Below are 19,953 nucleotides of genomic sequence, written 5' to 3'. Positions count from 1 at the left end.
CCTCTCTCTCTCTCTCTCTCTCTCTCTCTCTCTCTCTCTTGTCTGCCTCCCAGACTCCCAAACCTCCTCCCTCCCTAACTGCATTAGGCTTTAGCCTTGGATCTGGCACCTGTGTTTTTCAGGCAATGAAAGCAAACCCTGACTGTGTTGTGATGTTCTTTTCAACCAAACTGCCTTTTAGGTAAATACTTTTTGGGGCAATCTCACTGAATTAACTATCTGGGTCATTTGAATTTCTTCTCCAGGAGATAATTATGGCCTTTGGGATATGTAAAGTGTACCGCAGCCCTATGAGCAGACAGGAAACGCCAGCCTCTCTCTCCCTACGCCACCGCCTTCCATTTCTATGTGACCCAGGGAACCAAATTAGCAGTGACTCCCATCTCCAGGGTCCAATGTTGCTTTGTCTCTCTGGGGGAAGTCCCTTAGGCGTTCAAGGTAGCTGTAAATGTGAGGGAGAAAATATGCATGTTCTTTTCCGTGAGAGCAGTGACTTCCTTCCAGGCAGCTAAAATTTTTTTGGAAAAATAACATTCTGTAGACTCCCTCTCCAATTCTGGAAGGTGAAATAGAGCAGTAAGCAGTGTCGTTACCATGCTATCGCTTTGGGACCACTAAGGCTCATTCACAGCACAAGACAAGACAAAAGCTCTTAGACCCGAGTTGGGGAGTGGGTTGCTGGTAGGGGTAGCTGTGTAGCTTTGATTATAGTAGTAATGAAACACTGTGGAGGAAGAAGCTGCCAGCCCTTCTCTGGCTCGGGAATATGGGAAGCCACCTTGAACATGAGAATGGTTCCTCTGTATCATGAAAAATGTAAGATGAGTCAGCGTCGTCCTAGGGGAGAGTGGACACCTTCTGTGTCAGAACAAGGCTGGCTCTTCCCAATACCCCTTGAGGGGCAGAGCTGGCAGGATGGAAGATGGTGGGAAAGTTTGCAAGGGGCTTTCTAGTCATTTGCTAGGACAGCCATAACAAAGTACCACAGACTGGGTGGCATGAGCAACAGAAAAACGTTTTTTTCTCACAGTTCTGGAGGCCAAAAGTCTGAGAGAAAGGTGTCAGCGGGGTTGCTTTCTTCTGAGGCCTCTCTCCTTGTCTGTAGTTGTCCACCCTCTCCCTGTGTCCTCACATGGTTTTTCCTCTCTGCAGGCCTATGGTCTAATCTCTTCTTGTAAGGACACCATCGGTCACACTAAGGTAGGGTCCACCACATGACCTCCTTTCACCTTCATGACACCTTTAAAGGCCTTATCTCCAAAAAAGGTCACAGTGTGGGGTACTGGGGATTAGGATTTCAACGTATGAATTTTGAGGAGGACAAACTCCAGTCTCTAACAGGTTTCCTGGGAGGAGGGCTGGGAAGGTGGGAGTTGAGTGACTAGGGAGTGGAGGGGAGATTACTACTTGGGCCCCAAGCTGCTGATGTTCAGATAGGTTAGAACCTCCATGGGGCACTGGGTCATCCTGAGGCCCCTTGGCCAGAGGATACCAAAGGGCCCAAAGGTGAGCTCATCATGGAGGAAGGGAGGCCTGGGCTCTTGACCCAGGCTCACCAGCAGGGTCTAGAGGCTGGCGTGTGTGGGCGTGAGGATTCGGGGGGAGAGCAAGGGTGGGGAGGGGAGCTGCAGCTGGATGTTCCTCCAACTCTACAGATGGAACTGGCTGAGCATGTGAATGCAAATCAAAGAACTGCAACCCTGGAGCCCAAATTGGGGCATCACAGGCCGTGTGGAGGCTTGTGTGAGCGAGGCTGCTGTGCACAGCTGTACCAGCTGCAGATGGCATATTTGTGTCCTATGGCCACATGGCTGTTTGTGAGAACGGCACCCCTGGAGCTGGGCTGCGGCCTGCATGGCGGGGCAGTGTGGCTCTGACCCCAATGGAGGGGCATCCATCCAACTCTGCAGGACCAGTTTTCAACAGTGACACCATGTGGCAGCCACAGAAGCAATACCAGGAACAAGACTGGGCAGACTCTCACTCTCTCTCCACCAGGCATTTCAAGGCAAGGCTGACCTCTTTAAGTCTGTAAGGCCCAAGTATATTGGGAGATGGAGATAGAGAAGGTGCCAAGAAGGAATTTTCTTCCACATAAGGTGGGAAGATGGGAGCTGGGTGATTAAAGAATACAAGAGATATGACTGATTTGTACCCCAAGTTGGTTGAATGGAACATACCAGTTGTATTAAGATCCCTTTGGGAAGAGGAGACAACTTTTTTGGGTGAGATTTTTAAAATCTGCACTTCTGACACCATTAAGCTCCTAGAAGAGATCATAGGCAAAACATTCTCTGACTTAAATCGTACCAATGTTTTCTTAAGTCAGTCTCCCAAGGCAATAGAAATAAAAACAAAAATAAACAAATGGGACCTAAACAAACTTACAAGCTTTTGCACAGCAAAGGAAACCATAAACAAAACGAAAATACAACCTACAGAATGGGAGAAAATATTTGCAAAGATGCGACCAACGAGGGCTTAATTTCCAAAATATACAAACAGCTCATACAACTCAACAACAAAAAAACAAACAACCCAATTAAACAAAATGGGCAGAAGACCTACATAGACATTTCTCCAAAGAAGACATACAGATGGCCAACAGGCACATGAAGAGATGCTCAACATCACTAATTATTAGAGAAATGCAAATCAAAACTACAATGAGGTATCACCTCTCACCAGTCAGAATGGCCATCATTAAAAAGTCTACAAATAACAAATGCTGGAGAGGGCGTGGAGAAAAGGGAGTCCTCCTACACCTTTGGATGGAATATAAGTTGGTGCAGTCACTATGGAAAACAGTATGGAGGTTCCTCAAAACACTAAAATAGAATTACCATATGATTCAGCAATCCCACTCCTGGGCATATATTCAGACAAAACTATAATTCAGAAAGATACATGCACCTCTATGTTCATAGCAGCACGATTCACAATAACCCAGACTTGGAAACAAACTAAATGTCCATCGACAGATGAATGGATAAAGAAGATGTGGTACATATACACAATGGAGTATTACTCAGCCATAAAAAAGAATGAAATAATGCCATTTGCAGCAACATGGATGGAACTAGAGATTATCATAGGAAGTGAAATAAGTCAGAAAGAGAAAGACAAATACCATACTATATCACTTATATGTGGAATCTAAAATATGATGCAAATGAACCTATCTATGAAACAGAAATAGACTCACGGACATAGAGAACAGACTGGTGGTTGCCAAGGTGGAGGGGGTTGGGAGAGGGATGGAGTGGGAGGTTGGGATTAGCAGATGTAAGCTATTATATATAGAACGTATAAACAGCAAGGTCCTACTGTATAGCACAGAGAATTATATTCAGTATCCTATGATAAACCATAATGAAAAAGACTATTAAAAAAGAATGTATATATATGTATAACTGAATCACTGTACTGTACAGCAGAAATTAACACAACATTATAAGTCACCTATATTTCACTACAGAAAAAAAGGAAAAAGCCTGCACTTTTGGATCTTGGTTCAAATTTTGACTTGTCATATATCCAAATGTACACGTTATATCAGTTTGTACTCATCAGCCGGGCAAAGATTCTTATGCAGGCACTCTGGCAGACACGGACAAAGCAGTATTAGCCTCCAGTGACTTACTAATGAAGGAGGAGAGACCTGAGCTGTTCCATCAACTCTGTCCCACATGCAAGTCAGCTGCCTTCAGAAAGAAATGCTCTGTCTTAGGGTGGGTTTCTCAGAAGCAGACCCTGAGACAGGGATCTGTGGGAAACTGATTTATTAGGGAGGTGCTCCCAGAGGGAGGGATGGGGGAGCAGGGCTGTGAGTCCAGGCAGAGCTCTGGAAGGTCACAACTCACAGTTTGTGGGCTTTCCTAGTCCCCAAACAGTCAGTCCTTGGCTAAGGGACTCCTGGGAGGTCAGAAATTTCCAGGCACTTGGAGCTTTTTGCTCTTGTGAGTAGCGTGCCGCGGCAGCCCAAAGACAGTCCTCCCAAGGGAGAGGCAGGTATGGCTGCTGGAACCAAAGGAACCCACTGCTGGGGGAAGGGTGCCCAGAAAGGATCAAAGGAACGCTTCTGGGGGTGGGTAGGGCTCTGTCCAGGGTCCCACTTCACGAATGAACAGCTCCCACACCCCACGTTGACTCTTCCCCCCAGAACTATTCTAAGACCTGATTCAGTGGAGGAGTGTGAAACTTGGGCCAGAACCACCGAGGCTGAGGGTGACTCCTTAACTCACCAGCTTTGTGACCTTGAGCAAATGACTCTGACCTTCACTGTCCTCACTGGCAAGATGGGAATGGTAATTCCTCCCTCCCAGGGCAGTTGTAGAGATAAGAGAGGCAGAGCCTGCTAGGCACCTGGCCCCCTGCTTGGCCTGCAGCAGGAACCTGTGAAATGCCAACTCCCTGCCCTATGACTTCCCCTCCCTCTTCTTGGGGAAAAGCCTGTTCCCTGTGAGCGCCAGATCCGCTGCAAAGTCCCTGTGACCTGCTCGTTTTGTTTACGTACCGCTCAGCAGAAGGTAACAATTTAGATGGCAAACTGCACTGCCAGAGTCAGGGAGCTGGTGTATTAATTCCTGACTACTTACTGTGACAGGTTAAAGCCCAATATGTCAGGGAATACTGGGGCTCCCACTCTGCAGCAGACAGAATTACAAAGACAGACGCACCTTGCTGCTTCCCGGCAGCATTAAACATTTCAGGGCACTACAAATTCCTATCATCTCCTGTGCTCAGGGGGCTGGGAGCACCCAAAGGGTTGACTTCATCCTGTCTCCTTTCCCGGCAGCTCCCGGGCTTATGGGTGCTGGGGGAAGCCACCCTTTCTCTCTTGGAGGGGCACAGACAAGCCCTTCCGCAATCTGTATAGCTCTGTACAGTTGCAGGATGTATTTCATTCCAAATCTGAATTGATCTGTGGAAAGGTAACATGACACAAAGGTTCCTGTGTCCAAAGAGAAGTAGTTTAGGAAATGTCCAAGAGAACTTTCTGCCATTAGAGGAAATTTCTCTAACACACCCTGTCCAACACAGCAGCCAGTAGACACATGTGGCTATTGAGCCCTTAAAGTGTGGTGAGTGCGGACAAGAACTTGCATTTTTAATTTTAGTTCATTTAAGTTTAGATCATCACACATGGAAACTGGCTACTGGTTTGAAGAGCACTGGGGTAGCCTCCTTTTGCTGTGACTTACAGAGGCTATAAAAATGTTCACCACAGCACACATGCGTAGTGTCCATGAATAACCATGAATAGCGCACAGGAATGCTCCACACTGAGTTATTGCTAGAATATACATCCTAGTGGAGCTAAGAAACATAGCACAGGCGTCATAAAGGATTTGCTGATCATTCCTTGGAGGTGCCATGCCTAAGACACAAATGCTCATAAGGGATTCCTGCCTTCCAGGTTGACGAAGGATTCCTGCGGGGAGGACCACGATGATCACCTCTGTTTAAGTGAAGCTGGTGATCCTCTCGGCCTCAAATTGAAATGGGAAACGAAGGCATTTGGGCCCCTTTGAATCCAAATGGGCAAGTTTCCATTGATGTGCCTGGCTGATTTCCAGGGATGATTTATTTTAAGAGAGACAAATATCCTGGGGTAGACTGAAAAAGCCAATTCCTATGTCTTTTCTCGAAGCTTTTGCATCAAACCCTATTAAAATATGAAGAGGATCCTTAAGCCAGAAGGCCATGTAATCCTGTATCTACCCTAAAATAAATCCGTAAGAGGAGCCTTTTAGAAATCTGAATATCTCGCAGCACTTTTGGAAACAAGTGCACCAGAATGAGGTGTGTTTGATAAAACGGGGACAGATGACTCAGTAAAGTGACCTGAATTGTAGAAACTGCTGGTGCTGTGAACACTGTCCTTTATCATGTGGCCAGGGAGGTTGAACTAACAGGCCCAGTAAGTGATCCTGGCAGATCCTGGCAGAGCGAGGAGGGGCGGGGAGAGAGCGAGGGGTGGAGCGCTCCCAGAGCCAGGGACTGAGGGCTGCGCAAGGGTGGCAGAGACCCAGTCAAGGCCGGGGACACCAAGAGGGGACACAACCTGGCCGGTTAATATTTTCCAATTCTCCCAGTTTCTTTTTTTTTTTTTTTGCGATACGCAGGCCTCTCACTGTTGTGGCCTCTCCCGTTGCGGAGCACAGGCTCCGGACGCGCAGGCTCAGTGGCCATGGCTCACGGGCCCAGCCGCTCCGCGGCATGTGGGATCTTCCCGGACCAGGGCACGAACCCGTGTCCCCTGCACCGGCAGGCGGACTCTCAACCACTGCGCCACCAGGGAAGCCCCTCCCAGTTTCTTGAATGAAAAACTAACCTTTATGCTAAAAGGAGTTTTCCCGTGGATGATTTAGGGAAATTGTTACAGTTACAGTCCCCTTAGGAAGGAATTGCAAGTAGGAACACAAGAATCAGGGCCAATGGAAAGTCTGGTTTCAACCAGCGTTCAGAGAGTGTCCACTGCACTCCAGGAACCATCACTCAGGGTCATTTCCTGGGTCACATGTCCCTGAGTCACCTAGCACACAGCATTTTGTGCCTCGCCTTCCAAAATTATCTATTGCTATCTAGATTTCTAAAAGACTCCTCCTGTTGATTTAGACACAGGATTACCTTGCCTACCGATTTAAGAATCTCCCCATGGGTTCGTAGGTTTGATTCAAGAGCCTCAAGGAAAGGAGGTAGGAAGGGGTGTGAGAGATAAGGATGAGAGAGGCGTGGCTGTCTTCTGGTTGCTCCTGCTAGAGTAAGGGAGACGGGGATGGCAGCCAACAATTGTAACACCATGCAGTGATTGTTTAAATAAAGCTGGGCGCTGTGTATCTTGGAGCTCAAAGGAAAGGATGACTAGCTGGGGAGCAGAAAGCAGAAGGTGAGTTAAGAGAAGTGAGTCGGGGAGTTACAGCAACTTAGTAGGCCTTAGAAAATAAGTAGTAGGACAGAGAAAGGAAAGGCAGGCTTTCTAGAGAGGGTGCAGAGGGCACAGGTGCAGAGATCAGTGTATTTGCGGATGAACAGAGCCCTGTAGCCTGGGCAGGGCTGGGGGAAGGTGTGCAGTCCCAAGAGCCAAAGCAGGGGAGGGAGGGAGGGAGCATTCGGACCAGAAAGGGCCCTGCGTGCCAAGTGGAGGAATCAGAGTTTTATCCTGTAGTTTACTGGGAAATAGCAGAGGTCTTTGAACAGGAGGTTTTGTGATTAGCTTTGTTTCTTAGGACTGGAACTGGGTATTCTTCCTTCCTTACCAGCCTGTGCGTATAAGTGAAGTTACAATGAAAGTGCGACCTGTGTTTTGCTCCCGTAATTTCATATCACCCTCCCACCAGCTGAAGGGAAGGACCCCACCCAACCTGTGATATCCCCAGGGGACCCTGAAGAGGAGGCTCCTGCTGGTAATTCCACGGCCTCCTGCTGCCAGGCCGGCACACAGCTCTCCAGGGTTGAAGGTGGCCTTTCTGCCTCCACAGAGACCACCTGTGCTCCCCTCTCCCACATGTCGGGATATTACTTCTTCTCTGTGTTAAGTCCTGTTAGAGGGCCCCATGGCAGGGTGACTCCGGCCCAGAAGCATCACTGGGTTGTCAAACCTCCTCTTCTTCTTTTTTTAATTAAGATTTTTTTTTTTAAGGGAACCCTCCTACACTGTTTGTGGGAGTGTAAGTTGGTGCAGCCACTATGGAAAACAGTATGGAGATTCCTTAAAAAACGAAGAACAGAATTACCATATGATCCAGCAAGCCCACTCCTGGGCATATATCCAGACAAAACTATAATTCAGAAAGATACACGCACCCCTATGTTCACAGCAGCACTATTCACAATAGCCAAGACATGGAAACAACCTAAATGTCCATTGACAGAGAAACGGATAAAGAAGATGTTGTACATTTATACAATGGAATACTACTCAGCCATATAAAAGAATGAAATAATGCCATTTACAGCAACATGGATGGAATTAGAGGTTATCATACGAAGTGACGTCAGAAAGAGAAAGACAAATACCATACTACATCACTTATATGTGGAATCTAAAATATGACACAAATGAACCTATCTGTGAAACAGAAACAGACTCACAGACATAGAGAACAGACTTGTGGTTGCCAAGGGGGAGGGGGTTGGGGGAAGGATGGAGTGGGAGGTTGGGGTTGGCAGATGTAAGCTATTATATATAGGATGGATAAACAACAGGGTCCTACTGTATAGCACAGGGAACTATGTTCAATATCCTATGATAAACCATAATAGAAAGGAAAATAAAAAAAGGATGTGTGTGTGTGTGTGTGTATCTGAATCACTTTACTGTACAGCAGAGATTAATACAACATTGTGAATCAAGCATACTTCAATAAAAATATAAAAAATTGAAAATTTTATCTTTTTAAAGAAGTTTAAGGTTCACAACCAAACTTCTGTTTTGCTTTGGGACCCCCCGCTTTCTTCCCAGAGCACAGGCCTGGATTTGAGGCTCTTTGCTGGGTTGAGACATTGCTGGAAGCTTTTCAGCCTCCCCTGACACAGGCAGATCATCAGTGGGAATTTATGGTTGTGTTTAAGTGAATTCTCAGCAACTCAGAAATATTTTCCAAGGCAAATTGAATTTTGGAGGCTTTTCCATCGTGAATGCTGTGCTTCTCCTCTGAATTTTGGAGGCTTTTCCATCGTGAATGCTGTGCTTCTCCTCTGTAGTGTCAATAATTCTGTACAGGAGGGCAGGGAATTGGTGATACAGGCAGGTCCCAGAATTGAACTAAAGTAGTGCAAATCCCAGGTCTGCCACTTGTGGTGTGACCTTGGCCCAGTTACTCAGTTTGCTCTTTCTCAGTTTTCTCCTCGATTAAATGGGGATAATAACAGTATTTCCTACATAGAACTGCTGTGAAGATTTAAATGGGTGGATGAAGTTTAGGGCAGTGCCTCGTATAGCACAGGGGCTCAGGCAGTGGTGATGACGTGCGATTACTTTCTGCTTGTTAGCAGGAAGAAAGGGAATGTGGATGGTATAACTGCAGTGGTGTAGTAAAGCATTAAATTAGTAGGAATTTCAGGTGGATCGAGCTGTGAGACACTGCTTTGCTTTTCAAATGAGCATGGTCACAGGAAGTTGGAGAGTATTTTTCTGTAGATAAGATTCAAGCGAAAGCTGACAATGCTGACAATGATTTTCATGGGGGATTTTAAATGTAGCTTTGCCCAGAGTGAGGGACATAGATGGTCTGACCTGGACAATTGTTGTCTCTGTGAGATTATGAGGCTCTCATCGTGGGGTGTGGAGGAGTTTGGAAAAGTGAGCTCTTGAGAAAGACAAGTTGCAAAAGGAAGACATTATACCCCTCTGGCCCTTGCACTCTGGTTGTTCTGGAAGCAGGGTGCAGGCAGGCTCGGAGACTAATTAAATAACTGCTAGAAGCCCCCAGCTCTCCTCTGGCAGCAGGAGGTTCCTCAGCTGCTAACTAAGGAAGGCTGGTTCTTTCGGGACTTGGAGCCTGGGGCTGCTGCTCAGTGTTTAGCCTGGAAGGCAGGTAGTGTCATGAAGTTCATTGTCTCAAGCTGGTCTCCTTGTTCATAGGCAGTAAATGCAGCATGAGCACGTGAACCCCAAGCGGCCATCCAAACCCAATGTCCCAGTGGTTTTCTGCCCTAGACCGGTAGGTAGGACAGATGGAGTGCTTGCTGTGGCCAGGCTGGATGGTGCTGTGGGCAGAAGGCCTGCATCCCAGTGTTCTTCAGCAATTCCTGGCTCTAGTAGATTCCACTCGCCACCGAGAGTGGTGTCTTCTCCCCACACCTCAACGCTCCATCTTTATGTAAAAGTAATTTTCTTTTATCAAAAGCTTATTAACATCAAAATTTTAGTAAAGTCAGCTTTAGAGAAAGAAAAAAAATCCCCTTCCCACCAACACAATTATTTTTGCATATTCTCCTTCAGTCTTAGCCATGTTCTACATATAGTTTAAAGATTTGCAACCAGTAGTCTACAACTTGTAGTCTAGTTTTCACTCGACATTATGTCATAAGCGTTATTAGTGTCGCTCTATGATTTCCTAATTATTTTTTAGAGCTTTATGACATATATTCCATTGAGTTACTAGACTATCATTTATTTAGTCATTCCCTATTAATGAACACTTAGATCATTTTCAGCGTTGGCTATGATGGTGACTGCTGTATGAATGTCTTTGTATTTATAGTCAGTTTCTTCTATTAAATTCTTTCTTAGGATAAAATACAGGAGATGGGCATACAGGATTAAAAGGTATGAATATTTTTTTCTTCTTAATACATATCATCTTCCAAAAGGACTGAACTAATCTACAACGTTACCAGCTGCATATGATGGTAGCATTTCCTTCCCAACTTCTCTCACATTGCCAGTTGCAATACAAATTTGTATCATTAATTTTTATAGTACCCTATATCTGTTTCAATCACATTTCTTGGATTAGTCCTCCCTCTATCTGACTCTTTAGTCCAAGAAGATCTAGCAATCCACCATGCCCTGCTGGCCTTAACTTTCTAGTACCTCCCTACTGACTCCAACTTAATCCTGAATCTGTTTTCACTGATTCCTAAAGCTGGGGAGAATCTCCCTGCCTGCCCCTGGCACCTGCCAGATTTGGTTCTCTTCTGGATTCTTCTAGCATGGCATGTTTTCTGTCTCATCAACTCCTCCAACTGTTTCAATTAAGGAATTACTGTTCCGTGCTCTCTGGACAGCATCCCTCCCTCTCCTGATAGTAAGCACTGATGCAGACAATTAGTGCAAGTGGTAAAGAACATTTTCCCATACATTTGATTATAACGTGCTTTCTCTTTTGGGAGTTGTCTATGTCCTTTGACATTTCATTCATCCATTCATTCATTCATTCCAACAAATATTACTGAGTGCTTAAGGAATTCTGGATGGTAGAGATATGTCAGTGAAAATATAATCTCTGCCCTCATCTAGCTCACAGTTTACTGGGGCACACAATATTAACAAGTGAACAAGTGGACAAGTAATATACCAGGCAGTGATAAGTGCTAAGGAAACAAAAGCTAAAGTAGGGTAAAGGGACAGAGAATGCTGGGGAAATGTAGGCAATGGTGTTCTGGAGCTGGCTTGCACCATCTCTTGAAAATTGTGTGCATCTCTCCCCAGCCTGTATCCAATGACCTCACAGTGGCAGCTTGAAATTGGTCATGGTGGAAGGATTGACATCACAAGCATAAAATTCTACAATTCAGGAACAGCTTGTTGTTAAACTTTTGTCAGCACACAACTGGATGTGGTGTTGCCATTTTGTGTGGGTTGGTCAGGGAAAATCTCACTGAGGAGGTGACATTGGTCCCAGAGGAGGTGACAGAGGAGCCCTATGGTATCTGGAGGAAAGGCATTCCAGGCAGAGGGAACAGCCAGTGAAAAGTCCTGAGGCAAGTTGTGGTTGGCATGTTTTAGAAACAGCAAGGAGGCCAGTGCAGCTGAAACAGATCTGGAGGGGCTGGGGAGCAGAAGGGTGGTAAGTGATGTGATGGCATGGGTAGGGGGTAGACTGGTAGGAGATAAGATCAGATATTGGCCTTTCAGTTCACTGTAAATATTTTGGCTTTTACTCTTGATTTGAGATGGAAGTCACTGGATGATTTTGAGCTGAGATGTGACATGTTCTGATTTATGTTTTAAAAGGACCACTCTGGCTGCTATGTTGAGTATATAAGTGTAGGAGGGCAGAATTCCAATCATTAGCAGGCTTTTGAAATCATCCAGGAGAGAGTTGATAGTTGTTTGGATTGGTAGTGGAGGTGAAGGAAGGGTTAGATTCTGAATACATAGCCCAGGAAGAACCCACAGTATTTACTGATGGATCAGGTATGCTGTGTGGGAGAAAGAAGCCAAGGATGATCTCTTTCTATTAAGGCCATTTCCTATATTAACTTTAAAGAAAGTGTTTTAGTTTAGGAAGATTTGAGGCATGGAGGCAGACACCACTCAGCTCTTTGGTTTATACTTCTTTCTTCAATACAGATCTTACTCTGATGAAAGATTTCCATTTAACTATGTTTGATTTTGAGCAAGCCAACTATGCACACATGTTGGGGAGAGTGCCAGAGGTCCACAAAAAATCCATGGTCCCCTGTTCCCACATATAGTAGCAGAATTCACACTGGGCACAAGGCAGCTAGATGCATCTCTGGGAACAAGTGTGGGCCAAGGGGAGGTGAGTGGAAGTATCACTTTGAGGTGAGTGCCACACAAAAGAGAAGACATTTTCCCTCTTCTCTTACCACATAAGCTAAAACATTGATGTCAGATGTGCCGATGACTTGGCTGTGACCATGAGCTGGGAACTGCGAAGCAATAAGCCAGAGGAAACCGAGGTTCTGAGATGACCAGGTGGAACAGAGCTGCCTGCCACCACTTCTATCAGGACTGTTACATGAGAGAGAAAACACAATCTTTTCCAAGCCATAGTTTCTTGGGAGTCTTTTTGGTATAGCAGCTTAAACTTTACCCTAATGTAAGAGCCAGTTCCAAAACAAACCAATGAACCAGTGGAAAATCAGAAGGTAGAAAGTGACATATTCCAACTGAGACAGGAAGCCTGAAGGATCAGACCCTTTAGGCGAGTACAGAATGGAGGAGGACCAAGGGCAAAGGGCCATCCAGTGGTTGGAAGCACCTACAGAAGGCTAGCCGTGATTTTAGGTGGGCACAGTGGGAAAAAATTTGCACTGGTAACAGTGAGTAGAAAGGCATTGGGTGGAGGAGAGGAAGCATTCTGGAGTTTTAAGACAGAAAGATTTTCCTAGCATGAAACCAGTATGTACTGGGAAGTGGGGACTGACGTCAAAAGTCTATTGGTGGGGTATCATTCCACCGTGAAGAAGGCAAAACACGAGAAACGATCCTGGGAGAAGACACTCTTGCAGTCATTGAAGAGGTGGAAAGAAAGGAGCCAGTAGGCCTTTTGAAAAATATGTCTTTTATTATCCATGCACTAACCTTGATCTATGCTAAGGGAGGGGTGGAAAGACACCTAACAACCTTCCCCATTAAAGTTAATGGGGAATCTTCTATAAAGTCTAAGGGCAGACTATGACATGATGAATCCGTGATTATATCATGAAGCTTCCCAAAGATAAATAAGGCTCTTAAGAGACATGTTTATTGGTGAACAATTTATGTCAGTGTACGTACCATCAGCTGGAATGTAATACACAATTGCTGAGGATAAGGCAGGAAACGATAACCAAGTTCGGCTCCAGCTGGCGTTGCAAGTGCAGGAGCGCAGTAAATAACTGCCGAATCGCAATGAAGATAAATTGGTGCACTGGGTGAACACTTCCAGAGAGCCAACACATACTTCTTACTCTCTATAAGGAGCTGACATTGCCTGGCCCTTGAGGGAAGCAGCAAGGTTTCCCATCAAGGCCACTTCAGAGGTTAGGTCAATGTCTTTGGCAGGAGGAAAGGAGCTGTGTCCTCATGCTCCGGTGTCCTGGTCAGGCACACGTGTGAGCCTATGTTTCAGCCAGAGGGACTGGACTGCCATTTTTTCCATAGCCCTCTGGGTGTCTGCACCCAGAAGAGCTCTGCCCACTTCGTTTCTCTCTGTGTCTTCAATACTTTGTCACTCTAAGGGGACATTCTTTTTTTTTTTTAATTGAAATATATAGTTGAGTTACAATATCGTGTTAGGTTCCGGTGTACAGCAAAGTGATTCAGCTCTACATATATATATATTTCAGATTATTTTCCATTATAGGTTATTATAATAACCTATTAATAACCTATATTATTTAATAACCTATATTATTGAATATAGTTCCCTGTTATACAGTAAATCTGCACTGCTTATCTATTTTATGTATAGTAAATAAATATACTACATTTTTGCCTGGTAATCCCATACTCCTAATTTATCCCTTCCCCCGCTTCCCCTTTGGTAACCATAAGTTTGTTTTCTATGTCTGTGACTCTGCTTCTGTTTTGTATATAGATTTATTTGTATTATCTTTTAGATTCCACATATAAGTGATATCATGCAGTATTTGTCTTTGTCTGACTTACTTCACTAAATATAGTATTCTTTAGGTCCATCCATGTCGCTACAAATGGCAATATTTTATTCTTTATTATGGCTGAGTAATATTCCATTGTGTATATATATCACATCTTCTTAAGCCAATCTTCTGTTGATGGGTTATTTCCATGTCTTGGCTATTGTAAACAGTGCTGCTATGAACACTGGGGTGCATGTATCTTTTCAAATTAGAGTTTTCATTTTTTCTGGATATATACCCAGGAGTGAGATTGATGAATCATATGGTAGCTTTATTCTTAATTTTTTAAGGAACCTCCACATTTTTCCATAGAGACTGCACTAATTTACATTCCCACCAACAGTGCAGGAGGGTTCTAAGGGGATATTCTTATAGTTCCATTCCTCACCCTCCCAAAACGTCTAAGTCTTCTGTGGTTTGGATTTTATTTCCCTACTCTGCAGAGGCTTGCTAATCACTGTGCAGTATGACAGTAACAAACATGTGGGCTGTGAAGTGGGCCTGCTTGGGTTCAAATCCTGGCCATGCGATGTATGAACTCTGTGATGTTGGGCCCAGTGTCCTCATTTGTGAAATGCAGATGATATTTATGATGAAAGGCATCATAGTACTGTGGTTCAGAGTGCGGGCCCTCTGAACTATCTGGATTTGAATCTCATCCCCACCATTTACCAGTTGTGTAGCCTTGGGCAAGCCTACTTAACTCTACTTAAAAATGAGGATGACAGGGCTTCCCTGGTGGCGCAGTGGTTGATAGTCCGCCTGCCGATGCAGGGGACGCGGGTTTGTGCCCCAGTGTGGGAGGATCCCACATGCCGCAGAGCGGCTGGGCCCGTGAGCCATGGCCGCTGAGCCTGCGCATCCGGAACCTGTGCTCCACAGCGGGAGAGGCCACAACAGTGAGAGGCCCGCGTACCACAAAAAAAAAAAAAAAAATGAGGATGACAACAGAACTTGCCTCATGTGATTGTTGTAAGGATTAAGTTAACTGATCCGTGACACATGGTGAGCACTTAATAAATGTTACCAATTATTAATTGAAGCGTTGTGGTAAAGATTACTTGAAAATACATATACCAGGCTTAGATTGATGTCTAGGACATGGAAACACTGTATAACTGTTTGTTATTATTAATTAAATTAATTGATTACCTCTCCAACTGCCAAATCAATTGAGCATTTTCTTCATCTAACTGGAGTGCATTGGAAACTGTTGGTCACTCCTATAACATTGAACTTGCTGTCCTTGGGTATCCACTGACACTGAAGTCTCGTGGTTCTCCTCATACTCTTCCAGCTGTTTCTTCCTTTTCAGTCATAAGCTGTTCCTTCTATTTTCTTTCATGACTTCCTCCATTTCCAAAAACCTTTTACATGTTGATGTTCCCTAAGGTTCCTCCTAAACACTCGTTTTATTTCCATGCTGCACCCTCTCCCTAATTTAATCTACTTTCTTGGTTTCATACTCTTCTGTAGCTCAATGACTCCAGTCCTCTCTTTTTTTTTTTTTTTTTTTTTTTGCGGTACGCGGGCCTCTCACTGTTGTGGCCTCTCCCGTCGCAGAGCACAGGCTCCAGACGCGCAGGCTCAGCGGCCATGGCTCACGGGCCCAGCTGCTCCGTGGCATATGGGATCTTCCCGGACTGGGGCATGAACCTGTGTCCCCTGCATCGGCAGGCGGACTCCCAACCACTGCACCACCAGGGAAGCTCTGCCCATTGTTACCTCTTAAGTATGTATCAGAAAGATCAACTCTTCATGTTCACTGCCATTCCCCAAATCCAAGTCACTTCATCTCTCAACAGAATTACTACCATCACTTCCTAAGTGACCCCCTCCCTCCCGGCTTCCTATGCCAACACATTTCCTACACAGCAACCAGAATGATATAAAATACAGATTATTCCAATTATTTTATGCTTAAATCCCTCCAGCCTTCTTGCCCTCAGCAGTAAATCCAAAACCTTCAACACAGCCTACAAAGCCCACAGCTCCAGCTTCATTTGTGCCTTGTGCTCCAGTGAGATGAAGAGCTCTGGTTTCCAGTCCACATCCTGCTAGTTCCCACTTTTATTCACTGCCTGTGACATTCCCTCTCCACGTAGCACCTCCCAAACCTCATCACCTTTAGGATTCATTTCAGGTGTCAGCCTGCCCTACCTCTCTTTCCTCCAAGTCTTATTGGCCCCTCTGGACTACAGCCCTGCATTCATTTCTATCACCCCACTTAAACCAACAGAATAAAATGGTCTTCGTCTGTATCTGTTTATCCCACTAGGCTGTAAACTCCATGAGGGCAGGAACTGGCTCTAGTTTTCTCCTTATACTCTTAGATGCTAGAACACTGATAGGCATATCACAGGGGCCCAATAAATGTTTTTTTAAGAGAATGAGCTCATGAAGAAACAGAATGTGATCCAGCTGAGGTCAGGTCCTTCGAACGAGAGGCAATGGGCTGTCCTACCCTGACTAGCTGGGTGGGCATGCAGAGAGACAGTGTCCCTAGGCTAAAGTTTCTGGAAGAACTGAAGAAGCCTATTAGATACAAGGCAGAAAATGGGGTGAGGACTGGGTGCCAGCATCTATCTGGTTAGGGCTCTTCAGGATATCCTGAACTGGATAGGGATGGGCAGGAGCGAGGACCATCCTGGGGAAGCATGACGTGAATACTAACAGGGCTGATGTTAAGCCAGTTGTGCTACATTATCTCCCATAATAATTATTCCTGGTTATATGGTTATAATTATATAACCATACCACTTTGCAATGACTTTGCAGCTCTTCCCATCAGGAGGTGACGCCTTTTTCCGTACCTCTTGAATCTGGGTTGGCCTCATGACCTATTTCAGCCAATAGAAAGTGGCAGAGGTGATACTGTGACAGGTCTGAAACTAGGATTCAAGAGGCTTTGTGGATTTTTCTCTCTTGGAAACCTGTCCAGTCATGTGAACAAGCCCAGGCCAGCCTGCTGGATGACGAGAGACCAAGTGGACAAGACCTGAGTCAGCCCAGTCGTCCAGCACAGGCCTCAGAAATATGAGAGTGCAGTGACCATCAGCAAAGCCACCCTACAGCTAACCTGCATCCAACTGCAGGGGTACGAGGGAGCCTCGCCAAAGCCAGAAGGACCACCCACTAAACCCAGTCCCAAATGCCAGGACATGCTATTGTGAGCTAGATAAATGGCATGGTTTTAGCCACTTAGCTTTGAGGATGTTTGTTACATAGGAATAGATAACTAATACATCATTTAACAAAGTTGGATGGGATCTGAGAGTCAGAGAAAGTGATGTGGGTCCCTTTCCCCACACTTAGCTCTCACTGCAAACAAATGCCATGTCCTTTACACTTAATTTTACTGGGCATTACAGGGGAAAATTTCTGGCTGATGTCTAGGTCAGTGGCACAGCTGATAAATGGGGTGATCAGTTTATATCCTGTCTCCAAATGCCCACTTCCAGAGCCCCTCCCATCTTTGGACATTATCCCCAAGGAGAACCAGCAGCGATGGCTACACCACCCACCACACTACCACCTGAGCTCCTTCTGCCACTCCTTGAAGGTGTGTGCCATGATGGGTGAGCATGGGAAGGTAAGGACCATAGCAGTGACATGTCTAGACCTGAAACCTAACACTGGCTCACTGTGGGACTTGATCTCCTTCTTTTTTGGCTGCGTTGTGTCTTCGTTGCTGCACGCGGGCTTTCTCTAGTTTCAGCGAGCGGGGGCTACTCTTCGTTGCTGCGTGGGCTTCTTGTTGTAGTGGCTTCTCTTGTTGTGGAGCATGGGATCTAGGAGTGCGGGCTTCAGTAGTTGTGGCACGTGGGCTCAGTAGTTGCGGCACATGGGCCCTAGAATGCGCGGGCTTCAGTCGTTGTGGCACACGGGCTCCAGGTGTTGTGGCTCACGGGCTTAGTTGCTCCGCGGCATGTGGGATCTTCCCGGACCAGGGATTGAACCCGTGTCGCCTGCATTGGCAAGCGGATTCTTAACCACTGCGCCACCAGGGAAGTCCCAGGACTTAACTTCCTTGAGCCTCAGTTTCTTCGTCAGTAAAATGGGGCAATAATGCTTGCCTCAGAGGGTCACTATTAGGATTAAATGAGATAGTACTTGTGATGGGCCTATCTCATTGTAGGGTCATTATGAAGGGTGGGGGAAATCATGGAGGCATGGGGCCTAGCATAGCTGAGCTTGAAAAAGATGTCTTTTCCTATATGAATGAGGAGACAGTCCCAGTGCTCCTTGCTAGCTACAGGCGTGGGTTCAGATTATCTTAGAGCCATCAGAGGAGGCCTGAGGCAGGTGGGGCTTCCCCCACCAGAGCCCCACCCCAACCCCTGCCTCAGAAATCATGCCCCTGGCCAGAAACCATGGGTCCTGCCCTTAACAACTCTGCTGCTGTCCTGGTCAGGACAGGGCCATGCTCTTGGCAAACCTTCTCTGTGCTTTGTGCTGGCGATGTAGTGTTTAGTGAATTTCTTCCTGTTTGGGAGCCTAGAAATGATTGTCTTGGTGGGCCAGGCACGTGTTTTCCTAGCAGAAGAGCACGTGCATGGGGGATGGTTTGCTCGTTTGCAGCCAGGTCCCCCCTGCTCCCCACTGGTCTACACCCACACCCACAATATTGCTCCAATTCTTGTGGGCCAGCAGGCTGTGCCCAGGGGTGTGGACCGACGTCCATCATAAGTCAGATTGATGGTTAGGAAAAATCATTTGGGACGTGATGACAATCGCAGGCACAGACCCTACACTTGTGGCTGCTGTTTCTTTTCATAGACTATTCCCAGGGGACCTTTGTCCTAAGCAGTTGCCAATCTCTGCTAAAAACCTCCACATTTCCCCAGACCTCTAGAAAACTTTAAAGAGGAAAACACTGAAGCTTTGAGTCATCTACTCTTTTTGCTACCCTCTATCTCATTCCATACTCTTCCAGTATTTGTGCATATGCACACATACATACACACTGATATACATCATACATATGTGTGAGTACCTCTCTCTGTATATATGTATGTGTGTATACATGAAGAGATAATACATGTATGTATGCGTGTACGCACATACACACATGTGTATGTGTAAAATGGGATCATACTGATTAGCAGCCTTTTGTTTTCACTTAATATATCATAAACATTTTTGCTGATCAGTAAACTTTTACTAAAAGGCCAGTCTAAAGAAGCCAAAATTCAGTGCCAAGTTCAGTGCCTAAAAGATCTTGTTTGATAGTGTCTTTTAAAGACTTTAATTTGAATGTCTTAGGAAGGGGCATAAATCCTTCAATCCCTGACTGGCCCTGGAGGCATCTGAGATTGTCATCCTGAGTTTTCTATTATTATTTAAAATTATTATTATCCTACCGTATCAATCAACATTTCTCAGTAGTAACTGGCATTCGGGGACAGACAATTCCTTGTTTTCTGGGACTATTTTGTACATTTCAGGGCACTTAGTATCTCTGGCCCCCACTAACTCAATGCCAGGATGCCCCCAGGTCAATGTGACAACCAAAACTGACCCCATGTATGGCCAACCTGGGCCATCTGTTCTTGTCCTGGGTGAATGATGAGATCATTGTAGACTCTCCTTCATTGACATGTTTCAGTATGATGATCATATATCCTAGTTCACCTGGGACGGTCCCAGGAACTCCTGGGGTCCAGATGTATTTATTACTAGCATCCACTTTCACTCTTAGAAGTATCCTTGTTTGGATGATAAACGGCTACCCCCAAGTATAAGGCCCTGCTTCAGAAGTAGTTAGAGCTGACAGAGTTCTGCCTGGGAAAGACTGCCTGCTAAAGGTGCTGAGTGTGTCTTCCTAGAGTTAACCTATCTGTCTGATGGTGGATGGCTTCCACTGGGCGGTGCATGGACAGATCCCAT

This window comes from Mesoplodon mirus (assembly GCF_964341445.2).
Source record: "Mesoplodon mirus genome assembly, chromosome: 12".
Taxonomy (NCBI): Eukaryota; Metazoa; Chordata; class Mammalia; order Artiodactyla; family Ziphiidae; genus Mesoplodon; species Mesoplodon mirus.
Note: the sequence above shows the minus strand (reverse complement) of the source record.